The sequence below is a fragment of the Oryctolagus cuniculus genome, chromosome 3 (assembly GCF_051225735.1).
Source record: "Oryctolagus cuniculus isolate XC-2025 breed Fujian yellow rabbit chromosome 3, ASM5122573v1, whole genome shotgun sequence".
Lineage (NCBI taxonomy): Eukaryota > Metazoa > Chordata > Mammalia > Lagomorpha > Leporidae > Oryctolagus > Oryctolagus cuniculus.
Window position 1 is genome coordinate 154929230 of NC_142869.1, and position 21977 is coordinate 154951206.

General features: G+C 36.7%; 1 pseudogene; it reads left to right on the forward strand.

Annotated features, from left to right (window-relative positions):
* The window catches only part of LOC127486681 (ubiquitin carboxyl-terminal hydrolase 14 pseudogene), a 189114-nt pseudogene that overhangs the window by 90913 nt on the left and 76224 nt on the right, over positions 1–21977 (forward strand).

Here is a 21977-nt window from a genome sequence, read left to right on the forward strand (position 1 = left end):
AGGAGACAGAGAGAGACATAGAGACAGGCAGAAAGATGCCTTCTATTTGATGTTTCACTTCCAAATGCCTGTGAAACTCAGGACTGTGCCAGGCTAAAGGCAGGAGGCTGTGACATAATCTGAGTCTTCTATGTGGATGGCAGGGACTCAAGTACTTGAATCATCACTGTTGCATCTCGAGAAATCAATAGGAGGCTGGGACCTGAATCAGGAAATCCCCGATATGAATGAGGGCATCTTGAGCAGCATCTTTACGGCAGTACCAAATCTGACCCCTCTAATTTATTAATATTAAAACAAAGTATCTTTTATTCACATTTAATCCTGACAATATTTTTAAGAGAGCAAGTCATTTTTTACTTAATGATATTATTTTTAGAAATATAAATATAGATAAGTCCAACTCTTTTTTTTTAAGCTTTTATTTAATGAATATAAATTTCCAAAGTACAGCTTATGGATTACAATGGCTTCCCCCCCATAACGTCCCTCCCACCCGCAACCCTCCCCTTATCCACTCCCTCTCCCCTTCCATTCACATCAAGATTCATTTTCGTTTCTCTTTATATACAGAAGATCAGTTTAGCACACATTAAGTAAAGATTTCAACAGTTTGCTCCCACACAGAAACATAAAGTGAAAAATACTGTTTGAGTACTAGTTATAGCATTAAATCTCAATGTACAGCACACTAAGGACAAAGATCCTACATGAGGAGTAAGTGCACAGTGACTCCTGTTGTTGACTTTACAAATTGACACTCTTGTTTATGGCATCAGTAATCACCCTAGGCTCTTGTCATGAGCTGCCAAGGCTATGGAAGCCCCCTGAGTTCACTGACTCTGATCATATTTAGACAAGGCCATGGTCAAAGTGGAAGTTCTTCCCTCCCTTCAGAGAAAGGTACCTCCTTCTTTGATGACCCATTCTTTCCATTGGGATCTCAATCACGGAGATCTTTCATTTAGGTGTGTGTGTTTTTTTTTTTTTCTTTTTTTTTTCCCCAGAGTGTCTTGGCTTTCCATGCCTGAAATACTCTCATGGGCTTTTCAGCCGGATCCACATGCCTTAAGGGCTGATTCTGAGGCTAGAGTGCTGTTTAGGACATCTGCCATTCTATGGGTCTGCTGTGTATCTCACTTCCCATGTTGGATCATTCTCTCCATTTTTTATTCTATCAGCTAGTATTTGCAGACACTATTCTTGTTTATGTGATCCCTTTGGTTCTTAGTCCTATCATTATGATCAATTGTGAACAGAAATTGATCATTTGGACTAGTGAGATGGCATTGGTACCTGCCACCTTGATGGGATTGAATTGGAATCCCCTGGTATGTTTCTAACTCCACCGTTTGAGGTAAGTCAGCTTGAGCATGTCCTGAGTTGCACATCTCTTCCCTCTCTTATTCCCACTCTTACATTTAACAGTGATCACTTTTCAGTTAAGTTTCAGCATTAAGAATAATTGCGTATTGATTACAGTATTCAACCAAAAGTATTAAGTAGAACAAACAAAAAAAAAATACCAAGAGGGATAACATATCAAGTTGTTCATCAACAGTCAAGGTGAGGGCTGATCAAGTCACCGTTTCTCATAGTGTTCATTTCACTTTAACTGGTTTCCTTTTTGGTGCTCAGTTAGTTGTCACCTATCAAGGAGAACAAGTGGTATTTGTCCCTTTGGGATTGGCTTATTTCAGTCAGCATAATGTTTTCCAAATTCCTAACAGGGATCACTTTTCAGTTAAAATTTAAACACCTAAGAATAATTGTGTGCTAATTACAGAGTTCAACCAATAGTACTAGTACAAAAAAATACTAAAATGGATAAAGTATTACATTGTACATCAACCGTGAGGACAAGAGCTGATCAAGTCACTGTTTCTCATAGTGTCCATTTCATTTCAGCAAGTTTCCACTTTGGTGCTCAGTTAGTTGTTGCCGATCAGGGAGAAGTCCAACTCTTAAACAGTGCTTACTGCTTTTCCCATCTTTTCTTTCAATTTGTTATTTTGGATCTTTTTGTACATTTCTTTGATTTTCTTCATCATGAATAGTTGCAAAATATAATTTATCTAACAATTGCTATTGGTATGGTGTCAGGATTGTTTTAGTTGTCATAATCTGCCAAGAATTTCTCTTACTAGGGGATCACTTCAAAAAGTTCATGTAGTGATGGAATTAGAAGTACAGTTAATTTGGGTACAAAAATGTATGAAATATATGCATGGTTTCATACAACATATATTTTACACATATTATGAAAATAAAATTCTGAAAATATTTATTTTTGTCTGCTTGAAAGACAAGGTTACATAGGGACACGGGGAGAGACAGAAAGACAGAAAGCGATCTTCCATCTGCTTATTCACTTCCCAAATGCCCACAATAGCAAGAAGCCTGGAGCCCCATCCACATGGGATTCCACATAAATTAAGGAGACCCAACCGTTTGAACCATGATCCATTGAAATTCAGGATACATTACCAGGAATTTGGATTTGTACAGGCACTCTTATAAGGGTTGCAAGTCCCAAAAGCTGTGATTTCATTAGCTTTGCACAAGGCTTGACATGAAAAGAAACTTTGGCACTGAAAACTTGAGTCATTAAATAGAGACAGTAGTTGATTTAAGCAAGAAAGTAGAGATTGAGAATCTTAAGGTCAGAAACACAGTAAAGACTCATGTAAAAATCTGACAATGACCACAACATTTTGCAAAATAATTTTTGTTTAAGATTTATTTTATTGAGTCTGGCGCTGTGATGTGGTGGGTGAAGCAGCCGACTGCAGTGCCGGCATCCCATATGGGCGCCATTTCAAGTCTTGGCTGCTCCACTTCTGATCCAGCTCTCTGCTATGGCCTGGGAAAGCTGTGGAAGATGGCCCAAGTCCTTGGGGCCCTGTACCCATGTGGGAAACCCGGAAGAGCCTCCTGGCTCCTGGCTTTGGATCAGCTCAGCTCTGGCACTTGCAGCCACCTGTGGAGTGAATCAACGGATTAAAGACCTCTCTTTCTCCCCCTCACCACTCTGTAACTGTGCCTGAAGGAGAGGTCTTCCATCCACTGGTTAACTCCCCAGATGGTGGCAAGGGCCAGAGCTGAGCTGATCCAAAGCCAGGAGCCAGGAGCTTCTTCCGGGTCTCCCATGTGGGTGGAAAGCAATAGAAGATAGCCAAAGTGCTTGGTGTCTCTCTCTCTCTCCCTCTGTCTATCTGTAATTCTCTCAAATAAATAAATAAATCTTTGGGAAAAAAAGACCACTTTCATATTTAAAGAAAACTCACCAACCATTGAACATTAAAAAAATTAAAACAAAAATTTTGTAATGTATTTTACTGCTAATAATTACCAGTAATTTATAATTATGATTGATTAAAAATAAAGTAAAATAAAGACATACTTGGGATATCTAATATTTCTACCACAAATTAATGTCTCAAAAATAATGCTGTTATTAAAACATTGTATAAAGTCTTTCATTCTGCACACTGAGTTGCATTAGGTAACCATTGGAATAAATGGACTATGCATGAGTGGCAAAATTTTGCTGCTCACTACAATTTAAATATCATTTAATTTAACATTTGTCTAATCCAATATATTTGGGATTATATATTTTATCATAGTGTAAATATCCTCAAAAGAAAAATGTTTCTGTAAAAATACTAAAGATAAGTAATCAGACTATAAATTCCTAGTCTCTGATAAATTGTATTTGATGAACATGCTTCAAAGAAGAAAAATAATCTCCTCCTTCGCTTATTCCCACTCTTATATTTAACAGGGATCACTTTTCCGTTAAAATTTAAACACCTAAGAATAATTGTGTGTTAATTACAGAGTTCAAGCAATAGTACTAGCACAAAAAATACTAAAATGGATAAAGTATTACATTGTACATCAACAGTCAGGACAAGAGCTGATCAAGTCACTGTTTCTCATAGTGTCCATTTCACTTCAAGAGGTTTCCACTTTGGTGCCCAGTTAGTTGTCGCTGATCAGGGAGAACATATGATATTTGTCCCTTTGGGACTGGCTTAATTTACTCAGCATGTTGTTTTTCAGATTCCTCCATCTTGATGCAAATGACCGGGTTTCATTGTTTTGAGTGCTGTATAGTATTCTATAGAGTACATGTCCCATAATTTCTTTATCCAGTCTACTGTTGATGGGCATTTGGGTTGGTTCCAGATCTTAGCTATTGTGAATTGAGCTGCAATAAACATTAAGGTGCATACAGCTTGTTTGTTTGCCAATTTAATTTCCTTTGGGTAAATTCCAAGTAGTGGGATAGCTGGGTTGAATGGTAGGGATATATTCAGGTTTCTGAGGAATCTCCAAACTGACTTCCACAGTGGATTAACCAGTTTGCATTCCCACCAACAGTGGGTTAGTGTCCCTTTTTCCCCACATCCTCTCCAGCATCTATTGTTGGTAGATTTCTGAATGTGAGCCATTCTAACCGGGGTGAGGTGAAACCTCATTGTGGTTTTGACTTGCATTTCCCTGATTGCTAGTGATCTTGAACATTTTTTCATGTGCCTGTTGGCCATTTGGATTTCCTCTTTTGAAAAATGTCTATTGAGGTCCTTGGCCCATCTCTTAAGTGGGTTGTTGGTTTTGTTTTTGTGGAGTTTCTTGATTTCTTTGTAGATTCTGGTTATCAGCCCTTTATCTGTTGCATAGTTTGCAAATATTTTTTTCCCATTCTGTCGGTTGCCTCTTCACTTTCCTGACTGTTTCTTTCACAGTACAGAAACTTCACAATTTGATGCAATCCCAAATGTTAATTTTGGCTTTGACTGCCTGTGCTTCTGGGGTCTTATCCAAGAAGTCTTTGCCAGTACATATATCTTGCAGGGTTTCTCCAATGCTCTCTAATAATTTGATGGTGTCGGGTCATAGATTTAAGTCTTTAATCCATGTTGAGTGAATTTTTGTGTAAGGTGAAAGGTAGGGGTCTTGCTTCATGATTCTCCATGTGGCCATGCTCAATCGGACTTGCCCCAAATGGTGGAGTTAGAAACGTGCCAGGGGATTCCAATACAATCCCATCAAGGTGGCATTTACCAATGCCATCTCACTAGTCCAAGTGATCAATTTCTGTTCACAATTGATCGTAATGATAGGACTAAGAACCAAAGGGATCACATAAACAAGAATAGTGTCTGCAAATACTAGCTGATAGAATCAAAAAGGGAGAGAACGATCCATCATGGGAAGCAGGATACACAGCAGACTCATAGAATGGCAGATGTCCTAAATAGCACTCTAGCCTCAGAATCAGCCCTTAAGGCATTCAGATCTGGCTGAAGAGCCCATGAGAGTATTTCAGGCATGGAAAGCCAGGACACTCTGGGAAAAAAAAAAAAAAAAAAACAAAAAACACCTAAATGAAAGATCTCTGTGATTGAGATCCCAGTGGATCGCCAGGGCCATCAAAGAAGGAGGTACCTTTCTCTGAAGGGAGGAGAGAACTTCCACTCTGACTATGACCTTGTCTAAATAAGATCGAAGTCTGCGAACTCAAAAGGCTTCCGTAGCCTTGAAAACTCATGACTAGAGCCTAGGGAGATTTGTGACGCCATAAACAAGAGTGTCAAATTGTTAAGTCAACAACAGGAGTCACTGTGTACTTACTCCTCATGTGGGATCTGTCCTTAATTTGTTGTCCAATGTGAAGTAATGCTATAACTACTACTGAAACAGTATTTTACACTTTGTGTTTGTGTGTGGGTACAAACTGATGAAATCTTTACTTAATATATACTAAATCGGTCTTCTCTATATAAAGATAATTTAAAAAGAATCTTGATGTGAATGGAATGGGAGAGGGAGTGGCAGATGGGAGGGGTGCAAGTGGGAGGGAAATTATGGGAGGGGAGAAAGCCATTGTAATCCATAAACTGTACTTTGGATATTTATATTTACTAATTAAAAAAAGATAAAAAATAAATCTGAAGCATTCATTACGTTTTGTTTTCATTAACAAAACAAATTTGGTGAGATCAAATTTTTGCAACCTAATAAAAGTTGTGATGATTAAATGAGATGATGTGCAAAAATATTTTATTGATAGGTGATCAAAGCCACTGAGAAGTGTGAATGTAAAATAAAAATTGTATAGCTTTATTTGAATAATTTTCTTAGCATACACAATTTAAAGCAATCTTGGCTTTAAAAATAATGCTTGGAATCTTTCATATAAGCCTTACATTGCTAACTTAACTTTTATATTAACTCTAGGATTTTTTAATATGTATAGGACATGTTTAATCACAGATTTGAAAGGGAAGGTAAGATTAGATTACTGGGCCCCTACATGTTTCCTAAACTTGTACATTTAAATGAACTGAGATGACTATGTTTAAGATATTTTATTAAAATAATAAACTTTATGTGCAATACATTCACCTATTTTTCATCTATATTCTGCATTTAGGATTATATTGAAATATTAGTCTGAAATTTTTCTATAATATGGGCATTTGTAGTTCACTTTAGGAAAGTTCATTCAAAAATTTCAAGGAAAATGTGTATTATGAAAAGCTATGCATGGCTTATAGAATTTCTGGATATTAACTAACTTTTTCTTTGATTTCATTATTACACAAACTTTTTGAATACCTTTGTATTGCTTTACCTGTGTGGGTACTCAGATTGCAACTAAATATTCATACATTTAAATGCCAGTTATTTCTATGCATTGTTTTATTTGATATTTCTTCTTAATGAAAGCTCTATAAATAAATGTCCTTACTTCTGTTTTGTATATTTACAACTTACTAACACAACGTGATTCCTTCCTAAAATAATCAGTACCGACCTTTGGCAGTACAAGTGTTTATGTATGTACAATGTAATGATCCACCTGGGCAATGCCAAGTAAATCCTGTTGTGGTCAGATTTACAGGGGACGAGTGAACCAGGAAATAAGTCAGGGAGTAGACTACTGCTTAAGATGGAGAAGAATGTCTTCATGTTTTCTTGTCTTTTGCTGTCAATAGGAAAACTGTTGGTAAACTGCATGTAACTTTGACTGCATTAAAACCCATCATTAACTATATCTCTAAGCAGTGAAACTGATTATCTTAAGCTTGGGAATCAATATGTTCCAAGAATAAAAATATAATGGAAAATGAACAATTATCAGTTTTTTTGAAAACTATTTCAGTGATAAGATTACAGTAGCACAGATATTAGGATACTTCAAAAATTCATGGAAAAGTATAATGAAAAGATAAGCATATATTGATAAGTTTTTAATCTACATTTTTAAAAAGATTTATTTATTTATTTGGAAGTCAGAGTTACGCAGAAAGAGGAGATGCAAAGAGAGAGAGAGAGAGGCCTTCCATCCACTGGTTCATTCCCCAGTTGGCCACAACGGCCTGCTGATCCAAAGACAGGAGCCAGGAGCTTCTTCCAGGTCTCCCACGTGGGTACGGGGGGCCAAAAGGTTGGGCCATCTTCCACTGCTTTCTCAGACCATAGCAGAGAGATGGACCAGAAGTGGAGCAGCTGGGACTCAAACTGGCGCCTATGTGGATGCCAGTGCTTCAGGTTAGGGTGTTAACCCATTGCTCTACAGCACGGACCACTAATCTACATTTTTATAGCACATATTTTCTATGAACTTTCTGAAGATCTGTCATATATCTGGAATTCAAACCAAAATAAATTTATCTTTTAATTCCATTCTTCCACAACATTGTTGATGTTTCCTCCTACATACCTACTTGGTGCCTTTACTTTGTAACTTTCTTTTTAAGGTCCTATTACTGTTTACTATTCTAACCCTTGTCAAATGTCTATAGAGACAAACAGATAGGTGATAAACTAATAATCAATATGCAAGTTTCAAATCAATAAAATCAGACTAAATGGTAACACAAACAGCCCAGATCTTTAACCTAAACTTTTCTAAAGGTTATTATCTCATTTATCATATCTACATATCAAATATTCTCAATAACTATATTTATATGACTGTGCATCAGGAACTCGCATTTTGTTCCCTTTATGATTTCATCAACATAATCACAACATTAAGAAAAGTATTTTAAATAGAAATCACAATTCCAAAAGTACTACTATATTAACAAAACAAATTTGCACCTTCACTATTTCCTACAAATACATCTAATTATCACAATTAACATTTTCGGCATTATGACATTGAGAAAACCATAAGGGATTAAGAATAGTACATGGTGAATATTTAATACATAATCATAAATATAAAATATTTCATATATAAAGTAGTTATGTCTTTAGTGATAAGAGTCTAATTTAATTCAAATTTATACAGCACATCTAATACAGTATAGGTAAGGTATCTGTGTACAAAATCCTCATCTAAATTAGTAAATTAAAAGATAATTAATCTTGCAAGTACCATTTTCTGTTATAACTCTACATTGCTTTTGGATTAACTTAATTCAACAAAAATATTTTTGATAAATAGCATAATGCTTCATTTAAAATGTTTTACACTATTAATTTTATGATTTTTTACATTCTACAAAATTTTTATAAGTTTTTAAATAAGTAATAAATTTACATTCATGTTGGATGTAGTGTACTCTTTCAAGGTAATTATACAACATGTATAAATCAAATCATGGTAATTAGCATTTTTAAATTTGAAACATTTCCTTTGTTGTACATATGTGAATTTTTTTTATTGTACTAAGAACATTTCACATGGAAAATGCTCTCTTAATAACATTTATATATACTATACAGTATTGGAACTATGGAAAAGCATTGTGCAGCAGATCTCCAAGGCTTCTTAATCTTGCACTGTGGGGATTTTTATGAGTTTTGATTGATGTGCCAATGTTGTTTTCCAATGGAATATATCCATTTATATATCAAATTGTCTCTACATTTTCCTTAAACTCTTACAATCTGTTACTCTAAATTATGTGCTTAAATATTGAGTGCAATTTCTTTGCTCTAATTATTATTTCTTTTCTTTTTTTTCAAAGATTTATTTATTTATTTGAAAGGTATAGTTACAGAGAGAGAGGGAAAGACAGAGAGAGAGGAAAAGAGAGAGAGATCTTTCATCTTCTAGTTCACTCTCCAAATAGCCACAGTGGCTGGAGCTAGGCTAGTCCAAAGTCAATAGCCAGGAGCTTCAACTGGGTGTCCATGTGGGTGCATGGGCTCAAGAACTTGGACCACCTTCCACTGCATTCCAAGGTGCACTAACAGAGTGCTGGATCACAAGTGGAGCTTCTGGGACTCGAACAGGCTCCCATATTGGATGTCGGTGTTGCAGGTGGTAGCTTTACTCATAATTCTGCAACACCTAACCCTCTAATTTATATTTTTTATTAGTGTCAAGAATATTTTTTATATATTTGTTCACTATTTTTGTTATGAGGTGAAATTTTCATACTTTTACCATTTGAGTTCTTAGTATTTTCTTATAAATTTAAATGAAATTGTTCTAGATATCATAAAATAACTAAAAAGATGTTGCAAAATTTCACGTAGTTTTATCTTGTATATGGATATTCCATGATTAATTAAAGTTTTATGACTCATACAGTAGAATCTTACAAACATTTTGTGATAATGCATTGCATTGCTACCAATTTGCATTTTGAGGACAGTTCTAATATTTATTCAATTTTCTGATACCTTATTAAATTTTAGTTTTATTATACATTTTAAGTTTTTTGTGCTTTCTCTCTGCCTATGAAGACATTGAATTATTTCTTTCTGAAAGACAACTAGATTTGGATACTTTTACAATAATATCACCTATAATTAGTTGGCAATATGTATCAAAAATTTTTTAATATTTATTTATTATTTGAAAGGTAAAGTTAGAGAGAGAGAGAGAGAGAGAGAGAGATCTATCTGCCATCCACTGATTCATTTCCTAAATTGCCGCCAATCCCAAACTGGGGCCTATCCCAAGTCAAGAGCCTCTTCCAGGTCTCACACGTGGGTGCAGGGGCCCAAGCACTTGAGCCATCTTCCCTGACTTTGCCAGGTACATTAGTAGGGAGCTGGATCAGAAGTGGGGCAACTGTAGAAGACATGAGCAAAGAACAGTTATCATCTGCTGTGGAATTACCTTGTGGATTGACACGTGTTGGTAACACTTGTTTCATGAATGCTACGGTTCAGTGTATTTGTACTATACCTGAACTCAAAGATGCCTTTAAAGGTATGCAGATGCCTTGAGAGCTTCAGGGAAAATGAATTCAGCACGGTATATTACTGCAACCCTTAGAGATTGTTTGATTACATGGATAAAACTTCCTCTAATACTGAACCTATTATTCTACTGCAATTTTCGGCTTTCTCCCTGCTTGCTGAGAAGGGTGAACAAAGACAGTGTCTTCAACAGGATGACAGGGAATGTTGGATCCCAATGATGTGAGTATTACAACAAAAATTGGAAGCCATAGAGGATGATTCTGTTAAAGAGACACATTCATCTACAGCAGCAGTGATGCCTTCTTAAAAGGAAGTTTAACTGATCAGTTCTTTGTTGCTGAGTTTGAAAATACAAATGTACAAAATCTGAAGAAAAAGAACTCACCAAAGGAAAGGAAAATTAGCTTCAGCTTAGCTGTTTCATCAATCAGAAAGGAGGTGAAGTGGTTTCAGAAGACTTAAATGGCAACTTCAGGAAGAAATCACTAAACATTCTCCAATACTGTAAAGAAACACTTTGTATATCAACTCTCCCAAGATCAACTGGCCATCTGCTTACTTGACTATTCAGAGGGCTCAATTTTCTTTTTTATAAAGAGAAGGAATCTGTGAATGCCAAAGTTCTTAAAGATGTCAAATTTCCTCTGATGTTGGATGTGCATGAAATATCTCGCCAAACATCAAGGAAAAATGGTCTTTTTATTCACAATCCAAGGATCTGGAAGATAAGAAAGTGATTCAGTAGCCAAATACAAGTGACAAGAAGAGTAACCCCCTGAAAGAAGTTAGGTTGAACCCTTTTCACTTGCTGATGATATTGGATCCAATAATTGTGGACGCTCTGACTTAAAGCAATGCTGACACACCAGGAAGGTGCAGTTCTTCAGGTCATTATGTATCATGGGTCACAGGAAACACGAAGAGCAGATTAAGTTTGATGATGATCAGGTCAGCATCGTCACACCAGAAGATATCTTGAGGCATTCTAATGGTAGAGATTGTCCTATGGCTATTGTTTACTCTCCAGCCATAGCAGAGTTGAAAGAATGGAAGAGAGGCCGGCCCTGTGGCTCACTAGGGTAATCCTCCGCCTGCAGCGCCGGTACCTGGGGTTCTAGTCCTGGTTGGCGCACTGGATTCTGTCCCAGTCGCTTCTCTTCCAGTCCAGCTCTCTGCTGTGGCCCGGGAAGGCAGTGGAGGATGGCCCAAGTGCTTGGGCCCTGCACCTATATGGGAGACCAGGAGGAAGCACCTGGCTTCTGGCTTCAGATCAGTGCAGCGCCGGCCGTGGCAGCCATTTGGGGAGTGAACCTATGGAAGGAAGACCTTTCTCTCTGTTTCTCTCTGTCTAAGTCTGCCTGTCCAAAAAAAAAAAAAAAAAAAAAAAGAAAGAAATAATGGAAGAGGAAAATGATCAGTAATCTTCATGTAGCTATTTATGCTTAGGTGTGAAGTATTATTCTTGGGTCATTTTTATAACCCAGGGCTTTAGAGAAGTAGATTTAAATGGTTCTATCTGTTTCCTCTCGTGTGGAACAAGAAGAAGACTCACTCCAAATTTCAAACTAAAAAATGACAAAAAGAGAAAATTCCTTTGGATTGTGCTGCCGTGTATAAAGGTGAGTAGAAGACATTTTTATAAAGCTGCCCATCCATCGCCTTATCTAGCAAAGTTTTTTTCAGGAAGGAGGAAAGTGCCTTGTTGCTCTCCTTGTGTAGTGCTGCTTTCTGTATCCCATGCAAACATGGATACAATCAAGTTTGTGTCCAGCCTGAATCTTGCTGTATTTACATGACTTTGAAATAAATTGTTATCAATAATAGTAAAAAATAAACATGTCTTACAATGCAAATAAAGTATTTGTCACTGAAAAAGAACAAAAAGCTAACTGCTATTGCCAAGGAAAATAGAGGTTTGTACATTGTGAATTATAATACAGGAAAGTCACTTCTCAGATGCATAGCTGAACACTAGGTACCAGAGTCTACAGCTTTTCCGGGAAGAGTATTAGAAATGGAGCAGGCATATCAAAAAATATCACCACCTGGGGGTGGTTTGTGGTGCAACAGGTTAAGCTGTAACATGGGACACAATATCCTGTTTGCTTTGGGTTGTACCTTTTCTGATTTCAACTCCCTTTTAAGGTAACTTAAAGGCAGGTGTTTTTATTTTTTGTTTGTTTGTTTGTTTTTTGCTTTTTTTTCTGGGAAAAGAAAAAAAGCCATAAGACATCTTAGAGAAGAGTAAATGTATAGTACTTTTGTTATAAAAAGATCACTGAGGCCATAATTTTGAGATCAAAGGTTAGGAGACTGATGTCTATGACTAAAGCAGAGAAGCCCCTTAAGAAAGTCTTGTTATAGTTCTTGCAAAAGAGGATGGTCATTTGACTTGGGTTTTATTTTAAGTGGTAGTCAGATTTTGTGTACCGACTTATGTGAAGAGGCATCTGCATTTTGTTGACTGATCTTATGTTACCTTTGAGAGAAAGAAGCAAATGAAGATTACTCCAAGGATTTGGACTAAGCATTTGAAAAAAAAATGGAATTTTCATTTGAGGAAGATGAAGGTAGAGGATATTTTGTTCTATTTCAGAGTTATGCAAATGCATTTTTGCACAAGCTAATTTTGATGTTTATCGTAATGAGATATTAAATTTAGAATTAGATTTATAAATAAAGATTTGAGGTTTTTTAGGTTTGTTGTTTTTGTTTTTCTTTGTCTTGAATTTTACCATGATATGTACATGTAATTATTATGAACTGGTTTATAACCAGAATATTGGATATAATTCAGTGGTGTTGAGTGCGGATCATTGGTATGACAACTTAGTTTATAAAACTTTAGAAATAAAATATACAAATATGCATACACAAAAATATTTCTATTGTACTTCCAACTCTTTCAATTTAAATCAATTTAAAGTTTAGAAGTCAAAATTCAAATATAAATAAATCATACAGAATTTAATTCCTTTTTTAGAATTTATTTATTTATTTTAAAGTCAGATTTATACACAGAAAGAGGGGAGGCAGAGAGAGAGAGAGGTCTTCCATCTGATGGTTCACTCCCCAATTGGCTGCAACAGCCGGAGCTTCGTTGATCTGAAGCCAGGAGCCAGGTTCCAGTCTCCCATGTGGGTGCAGGGGCCCAAGGACTTGGTACATTCTCTACTCCTATCCCAGGCCACCGCAGAGAGCTGGATCAGAAGAGGGGCAGCCAGGACTAGAACCGGTGCCCACATGGGATGCCAGCGCTTCAGGCGAGGGCATTACCTGCTGCGCCACAGCACAGGCCCCTAGAATTCAATTTCTTAACAAGTGAAGTGTTTAATCAGTAAAGCCTTGTAAAGATATTTTTCATGTATGTCTATGTGTGTGTGTGTGTGTGTTTATATTTGTCAGCAAGTTTGTTTCAGTTGAAGCAGCAAATGACAACAGATGAGGCTCACCCAGAAGAGACCATAAGAGATCTTTTGTGATAAAGAAGACTGCCAGGAGGAAGCATTTAGTGTTGATGGATGTGTTTATTACCTTGATTATGGTGAGGCTGTCATGGGTATATTCATCTGTCAAAACTCATCAAATGGTACATATTAAATATGTACAGTTTTCTTTATATATACATATATGATATTTATAAAATTCAATAAAGTTGTTGAAAATAAATGATATTTGATTTAAAAAACACCAAAACAATAGCAAAGTAAATTGATTAGAAATTTACCCGAAAACAGGATATTCCCATGACAAAATGCATTCAGCAAATTAATTTGCTGTTAATTAATTTGTATAGCTTTTGCTGAAGACATGCTAGTTATAGCTAAATTTTTCTGTAGTTAGTAACTTACTCTTGACAGTGATTGATCAAAACTTGTAAACTGGGGAATCTTTGATTAGTTTGGTGTATGTGGGTGGTTGGTCGTTGAGGCAATCTGTGCTTAAACAGTTTGTACTCATATCTTCTGGAAACATGGAAATACCCCCAAGTCCTAACAAGCTGTTGCTGAAACACATTGGGTTTAAGTAGCTTGTATCCTTAAGCTGATTAATTTTTTCTTTTATTTCCTTGTTCTCATTTGATCATTGATAAACCATGGCCATTGTATGCATAGATTGTAGCACTGTTGTTCAGATCTGTACTACTGGCCAAAGTGTTCGTGACCACATTTTTTTTTTTTTTTTAGAAGCGATTCATGATTTTTTTTTTCATTTTCGATTCTCTTTATATACAGAAGATCAGTTTAGCATACATTAAGTAAAGATTTCAACAGTTTGCTCCCACACAGAAACATAAAGTGAAAAATAATAGATGATTTTTTTAAATGATGATGAAATCAGAACAGATCAGACCTATTGTCATGTTTAATCCCAGGGAGAGTCTAGTTGGGAATTGCTAATTTCTTCTTTTTTTTTTTTTCAGAAGATTAGTTTAGTATACATTAAGTAAAGATTTCAGCAGTTTGCACCCCCATAGAAACACAAAGTGAAATATACTGTTTGAGTACTCGTTATAGCATTAAGCCTCAATGTACAGCACATTAAGGACAGAGATCCTACATGAGGAGTAAGTGCACAGTGACTCCTGTTGTTGACTTTACAAATTGACACTCCTGTTTATGGCATCAGTAATCTCCCTATGCACCAGTCATGAGTTTCCAAGGCTATGGAAGCCCCTTGAGTTCTCCGACTCTTATCTTGTTTAGACATGGTCATAGTCAAAGTGGAGGTTCTCTCCTCCCTTCAGAGACAGGTACCTCCTTCTTTGAAGACCTGTTCTTTCCACTGGGATCTCACCACTCACAGAGATCTTTCATTTAGGTTGGGTTTTTTTTTTTTTTTTTTTTTTTTTTTTTTTTTTTTTGCCAGAGTGTCTTGGCTTTCCATGCCTGAAATACTCTCATGGGCTTTTCAGCTTTTCAGCCAGATTGGACCACATATTTTAATAAGCCTTGTGTTGAATCATCACTTATTGAATACTCTTGTGAAATTGAGGTTGCCTAGCATCATTGAAAACTGTGAACCCACAATGCAGAAAAACACTTTTGATATTTAGAAACTGTCCAAGGTAAAAGTTAAGTATGGAAAAATAAAACTGAGAGAATACACCCAATCCTTAATCTTTAGAGTTTGCAGTCTCAGATATGGGTGTGTCAGCCAAATTGCTAACCCCCTAATATCTCTAAGTGCCAATGTATTCAGTAACTGTATATAGTGGTTTGAATGTTGGCTCATGAAAAGATGTGTCCACATCTTAATGTCTGGACCTTGTAAATCTCACCTTAATTGAATAAAATCTGTATTGGAGATGCAGTTAAATTAGGGATTTTGAGACAGGTGATTGTCCTGTATTATCTATAAGGCACCTAGATATAATAATAAATGACTTTATAAAAGATAAAAAGAAAAGACAGAGAAAAAAAGTGATGAGAGGACAGAGGCAAAAGTTGAATGTTTGACAACAGCTCTAGGAGTCACGAAACAGATTTTCCCCAGACCCTTTGTCAAAAGTGTGACCTCTCCCACCTCACCCCCTTGGTTTCAGACTTCTGGAATCCAAAATTGTGGAAATTACTCTTCTTCTTTTCAAAGTCACTAAATGTGTAGTGATGTACTACAACACCCCAGGAAAGCAGTGCGTATGAAAAATAAGGCAAATCCCTTGGTGGTAAAGGGCAATGCTCTTTCTCTGAATCAGCAATCAGACTTGAAAGGCAAATGCTGTGTGCACACAGCTGTTTTGAATGCTTCCTTGGGCAACGCTGTGTTAAACCCTGGAGGTATCATCCCTTCAACAATTCGCTAAATCATCGCAGCAATTATGCTTTCCACCATGCGACTTCCTCTAAATCTTAAAATGGGCATACAAAAGTGGCCTAAGATAACCCTGAAGAAGTGAATATATTGTGTCACAATGAGGCCCAGTGATTTTATTTCTTGATCCCATTTGAAATATCATATATTTTGGATTTGTAGTTGCCAGCTTTGGTGCAACTCTACTAGTACTTGTTGGTTTCCTAAAGTTCTGCCCCCACACTTATAAATAATCTCTTTATTATACCATCCCTAAATTCCCCAGATTGAGTAAGCATCTGTTTTCTCTGTATCCTTATAAAACCCTCTTGCTAAATACACATCTTTCATGGTTAACAAAAAAAGAGGAAAATATTCAAAATATTCACTAATGAGAATTCTTTTCTTACTCTTCTATGTGCAACTATAAAAGGAGCATATATTGTTTTCCCTAAACTTATTTTTATATACATATATAATATACTACTGTAGTCTGATGTTATATACACTGCATATATATTATATGTGTATATATACATATAGTACTTATTTATACATTTTCTATTTAATATTCTGGTGTTGCTTTATGTCATACATTTATTAATTATACATGATTCTATATAAAATGTATATAAACACTAAATCATTAAAATATCTATATAGATCAAGGAAGAGACATAAATGAATATTTATGTGTATATGTATGTATATGGGTTTGCATTTTGTATTTGTTCATTTTTAATGCACGTGAAAAGTGGGTGAAACACCAGTTTGCATACCAGGTACTCTGTTTCCAAACTAGCTCACTGCTAGTGTGCCTGAGGAGGCAGTAGAAAAGAGACCGAGTGCTTGGGCCCCTGCTACTCACGCAGGAAACTTGAATGGAGCTCCTGGTTCCTGGCTTCAGCCTGGTTCAGCTCTGGCCATTGATGTCATTTTGGGGCATGAACCAGTGATTGAACGCTCTCTCTCTCTCTCTCTGCCTTTCAAACAAAATGAATAACTTATAAAAAAGAACTCAGTTTGTATCTCATATATGACTGCAAACAATACAAGTAGCTGGATAACCTGTGGCATCCCAGCATTTGCAATAGCAGGAAGCTGAAATCAGGAACATAACTGGAACTCTAACTCAGGCACTGTGATGTGGCATGCAGGCACCTGAAGCAGCTTGCTTTTCACAAGGCGAAAGCCAGTCTCCTGCCTCTTTTGTTTCCTCAGTAGGCAGTTACAATGATACTATGATTACTGCATTGCTAACTTTACATACTTTATTTATTCACTTTTTCATCTTCTGCACTGTTCTTCCTATTGCTCTGCATTTGGTTTGGGCCATATAGATAATGCTGTTTCAGGTATTTCTTTCCTCACTTATCATGAATATTAGAGTTCATAAAATCCTATTTTTCCAGTGAGAAATTAATAGGTGCACAATTGGTTATTTGATATGTTTTCCTGTAATTCAAGGTAATCAAGTACTGAAATTTATTTTATTCATATGCTTTATATTTCTTTTTTAGTTTTGATTTTCAAAACATTTATTTTGCCTACATATGATTTCTGGCATCAGCTTATAAAATGGATACTTGATTGCACATGAATATATATTAACTACAGGTTGTTAAAAATTCTTTAATACAGAGAATTTTCCTTCAAGTACATTGAGTATGCCATGGTTAAGTGGTTTCAAGGTCTTCTATTCATTGTAATTCACTGTATTTTTTCCATCAATTACATATAAAGTTTCAATATATTTTATGCAAGATGACACAACCTTGACAGTTTTTAATAATTAGAAAAGAATTTATGTATGTTATAAGATAGTACAAGAGTTATTCCAGCAAACTGAAGATGTGCACCATGGAGGCAGCAGGTTATAGCTGAGGTAGGTGAGTTCCTGCCATCCATGAGATCAGGGTAGTTCTTGGCTCTGGGCTTTAGCCTGGCACAGGACCAGCTGTTGCAGACATCTGGGAGTGAGTAAGCATGTGGGAGCTTTCTGTCTGTCTGTCATGCTCTGTCTCTTTATGTTTATGTCTATGTCACCCTGCATCTGGAATAAAGAAAAATAAACAAATATTTAAAAACAAATTATCCATTCAAAATTCAGCTCACTATGGTTATCAATAAATTCCATGCACTTATTTTGTAAAGCTACATTAAATTTTCTTTTCTTTTGTTATTTGACAGGCAGAGTTAGACAGTGAGAGAGAGAGACAGAGAGAAAGGTCTTCCTTCCACTGGTTCACTCCCCGAATGGCTGCTATGGCTGGCACTGCGCAAGTCTGAAGGCAGGAGCCAGGTGCTTCCTCCTGGTCTCCCATGCGTGTGCAGGGGCCCAAGCACCTGGGGCATCCTCCACTGCCTTTCCGGCCACAGCAGAGAGCTGGACTGGAAGAGGAGCAACTGGGATTAGAACCTGGCACCCACGTGGGATGCCAGCGTCACAGAAGGAGGATTAACCAAGTGAGCCACAGCACCGGCCTAAATTTTCTTCAGTAAAGTGTCTTTATTTTCTTTGGACTTATGTGGTAGAAAATTTTTCATTAAGTCAAAGTAATAAAATAATATAAGTCGTCATTAAATATCTAATTTTTCCCTTTCCATTCTATTCTTTAGATGGAAAAGTGTAATTTTCGAGATGTCACTATAACGTAATTACTTCTTCCAGAGAATTAAGATACTTTTAGCAATTTTAACATAATTTGGCAAATGGATTGGCTGAATGTTTTCTATAATAAATTTATAAAAGTTATAAATTATACAGTAAACTTAGAAATTACTAAAACGTTGTGAGAATAGTTAAGTTGTTCACATAGCATTTTTGGCGGATTATAGATTGCACGATCTATTGAATAGTTTTATCTCAAGTTCTGCACCATGTTTGGAAAGGGTGAATATTTGAAAAAGGATGCCTTGTGGCTCAGACAGGGAGAGTTTCAGAGTAATCCTTAGGAAAATCACATTGGTTCTTTTCCCTAACAGAGTCATATTCTCTAATCCTTGTCCTAGGACTTGGAAGAAAGGACATTTCCTCAATTTTGGGTCCCCCTGTACTCTACTGCATCATTTCAGTAGGAGGAATCTTTGCAAGAAATAACACTTGGGAAGATTGAAGGTCAGAAACACAGGTTCACCAAAGGACTGGAGTTTTAATTAGAAAACTGTGGAACACCTCTGGTCCTCACACCTGACCATCACATTGGTCATGTCCCATTGTAGTACAGCTGGGTCACAGCTGCCAGAGATGAAGACACATTCTCTCTGGGAAGGAACACTTAGAAAAACTCGAAGGAAGACCTTTCTCTCTGTCTCTCTCTCTCACTGTCCACTCTGCCTGTCAAAAAAAAAAAAAATGAATCACTGGAGCAATATCGGATTTCTGGAGTTCATAGCTGCAATTAAATATGCATACACACAAAGATTAACATAAATCCTCACATTAGAGACACATTTATCTCAGTTTCCAAATAAGAAAATATGGTCATAAGAAACCTTTCTTCAAAATGAGAGTTTTAAATGTCAAAGATGTTGCAATTCTCAGATAGGGAATATAAAATAAATACTATTACTATTTTTAAAGCTCTAATGATAAAAGTGGACAACATGAAAGAAGTGATGGTTAATTTAGACAAAGACATAGAACTTCCCAGATACAATCAGAATAAAAGGCTTGAAATAAAAATCTCTGCAAAATATCTGAAAAATACAACTCTCATTTTGAAGATAGATTTCTTACGACCATATTTTCTTATTTGGAAGCTAGATAAATGTGTCTCTAAAGTGAGGATTTAAGTTAATCTTTGTGTGTATGCTTATTTAATAATAGCTATGAGCTTCAGAAATGCGATATTGCTCCAGTGACTCATTTTATCTCACCAATCACTTTGAGCTTTTCTAAGTGTTCCTTCTTGGAGAGAATGTGTCTTCATCTCTGGCAGCTGTGACCAAACTGTACTACAATGGGACATTACCAATGTGATCATCAGGTATAGCCATAATGTTGGGAAAAGTCTGATGAGGCAAAAGTGGACATTTGGTCAGAAATCATTGGGAGAAGGGAAGAGTTGAGTCAAATATTTAGATGAATGAGAAATAACAACTGATATAGAATTTTATATCCAGCACAATTAACTTCAAAAAGAAAGAGAAATGAAAACTTTCTAAGACAAATAAAAATTGAGGAGATTCATTGCCAGGAGCCCATTCTTGAAAAAAAAAATGTTAAAATATTTTTTTCAGGCAGAAGGAAAATGATAAGATGAAAGACATATGCCTAGTATAAAAGGAAGATTATATAAACAGAACAAATAAAGATGAAATAAAATTGTTTATATTCATTTATTGACTATCTTATAATGACAGTGTTTAAAGTAATAATAGTATCAATATATGGGATGATATGGCATATGAGTAACAGAATCAAATGACAGAATTATCAGAAAAATATGAGAGTGTGGATATTAAAATATCAAGTAAACTATAGCACACCTGAAATGAAACAATGCTACTTACAAGTAAAGCTAGCTTAGTTCATAATGATAATTGTAAACTTTAAGACAATTACTTTTTTTAATTTTTTTTTTTGACTGGCAGAGTGGACAGTGAGAGAGAGAGAGACAGAGAGAAAGGTCTTCCTTTTTTCCATTGGTTCACTCTCCAATGGCAGCTGCGGCCAACACGCTGTGGCTGGTGCACCACGCTGATCTGGAACCAGGAGCCAGGTGCTTCTTCTGGTCTCCCATGGGGGTGCAGGGCCCAAGCACTTGGGCCATCCTCCACTGCACTCCCGGGCCACAGCAGAGAACTGGACTGGACAGAGGGGCAGCCAGGACAGAATCCGGTTCCCCGACCAGGACTAGAACCAGGTATGCCAGTGCCTCAGGTGGAGGATTAGCCTATTGAGCCGTGGCGCCGGCCGACAATTACTTTTTTTTAAAATGTTTATTTATTTATTTATTTATTTGAGAGAGAGAATTATAGATAGTGAGAGGGAAAGACAGAGAGAAAGGTCTTCCATCTGCTGGTTCACTCTCCAGGTTGCCGCAATGGCCAGAGCTGTGCTGATCTGAAGCCAGGAGCCAGGAGCTCCTTCGAGTCTCCTACATGGGTGCAGGGGCCCAAGAACCTGGGCCACCTTCTAATGCTTTCTCAGGCCACAACAGAGAGTTGGTTTGGAAGAGGAACAGCTGGGACTAGAACTGGTGTCGATATGGGATGCCAGTGATGCAGGTGGAGGGCAAATCTACTGCGCCATGGCGCCAGCCCCAACAATTACTTTATTTTAAAAAAAGATTTATTTATTTACTTAAGAGACTGAGTTACAGACAGAGAGGTCGAGACAGAGAGAGGTTTTTCATCTTCTTGTTCACTCCTCAAATGGCTGCAAGGGCTGGAGATGGGTCCATCTGAAGACAGGATCCAGAAGATTCTCTCAGGTCTCTCACATGGGTGCAGGGGCCAAGCAGTTGGGCAGTATTCTGTTGCTTTCCCAGGCTATCAACAGGGAGCTGGATCAGAAGTGGATCAGCTGGGACTCGAACCTGGGCGCACATGGGATGCCAGCACTGCAGGTGGACGCTTATCCTAATGCAACACAGCACCATCACCTTAATTACATTTTTGAAAGTGTAATCGACCTCAAAAATAACCAATGAGAGGATATAAGAGGAGTCATATCAGTTCCTCATTTAAAACCAGAAAATAATTAAAAAGAGGAAGTTATAGGGAAACAAAGGCCCACGATTTGAATGAAAAACATTGACGGACCAGTTGATGGTGATACATATATGTCAATGATGAGTTTATTAATGAATTATCACAATTGTTTCTGTAAGAAGATCTCTTATATATAAAAAATCCGGTAGTTTAGAAATAAAGAGATGGACAGATATACAGCTTGTTAACTATTTTAACTATTTTAAAAAGTTGATACACAGGGGCTGGCACCATGGCTCACTTGGTTAATCCTCCGCCTGCAGCACTGGTATACGATGTGG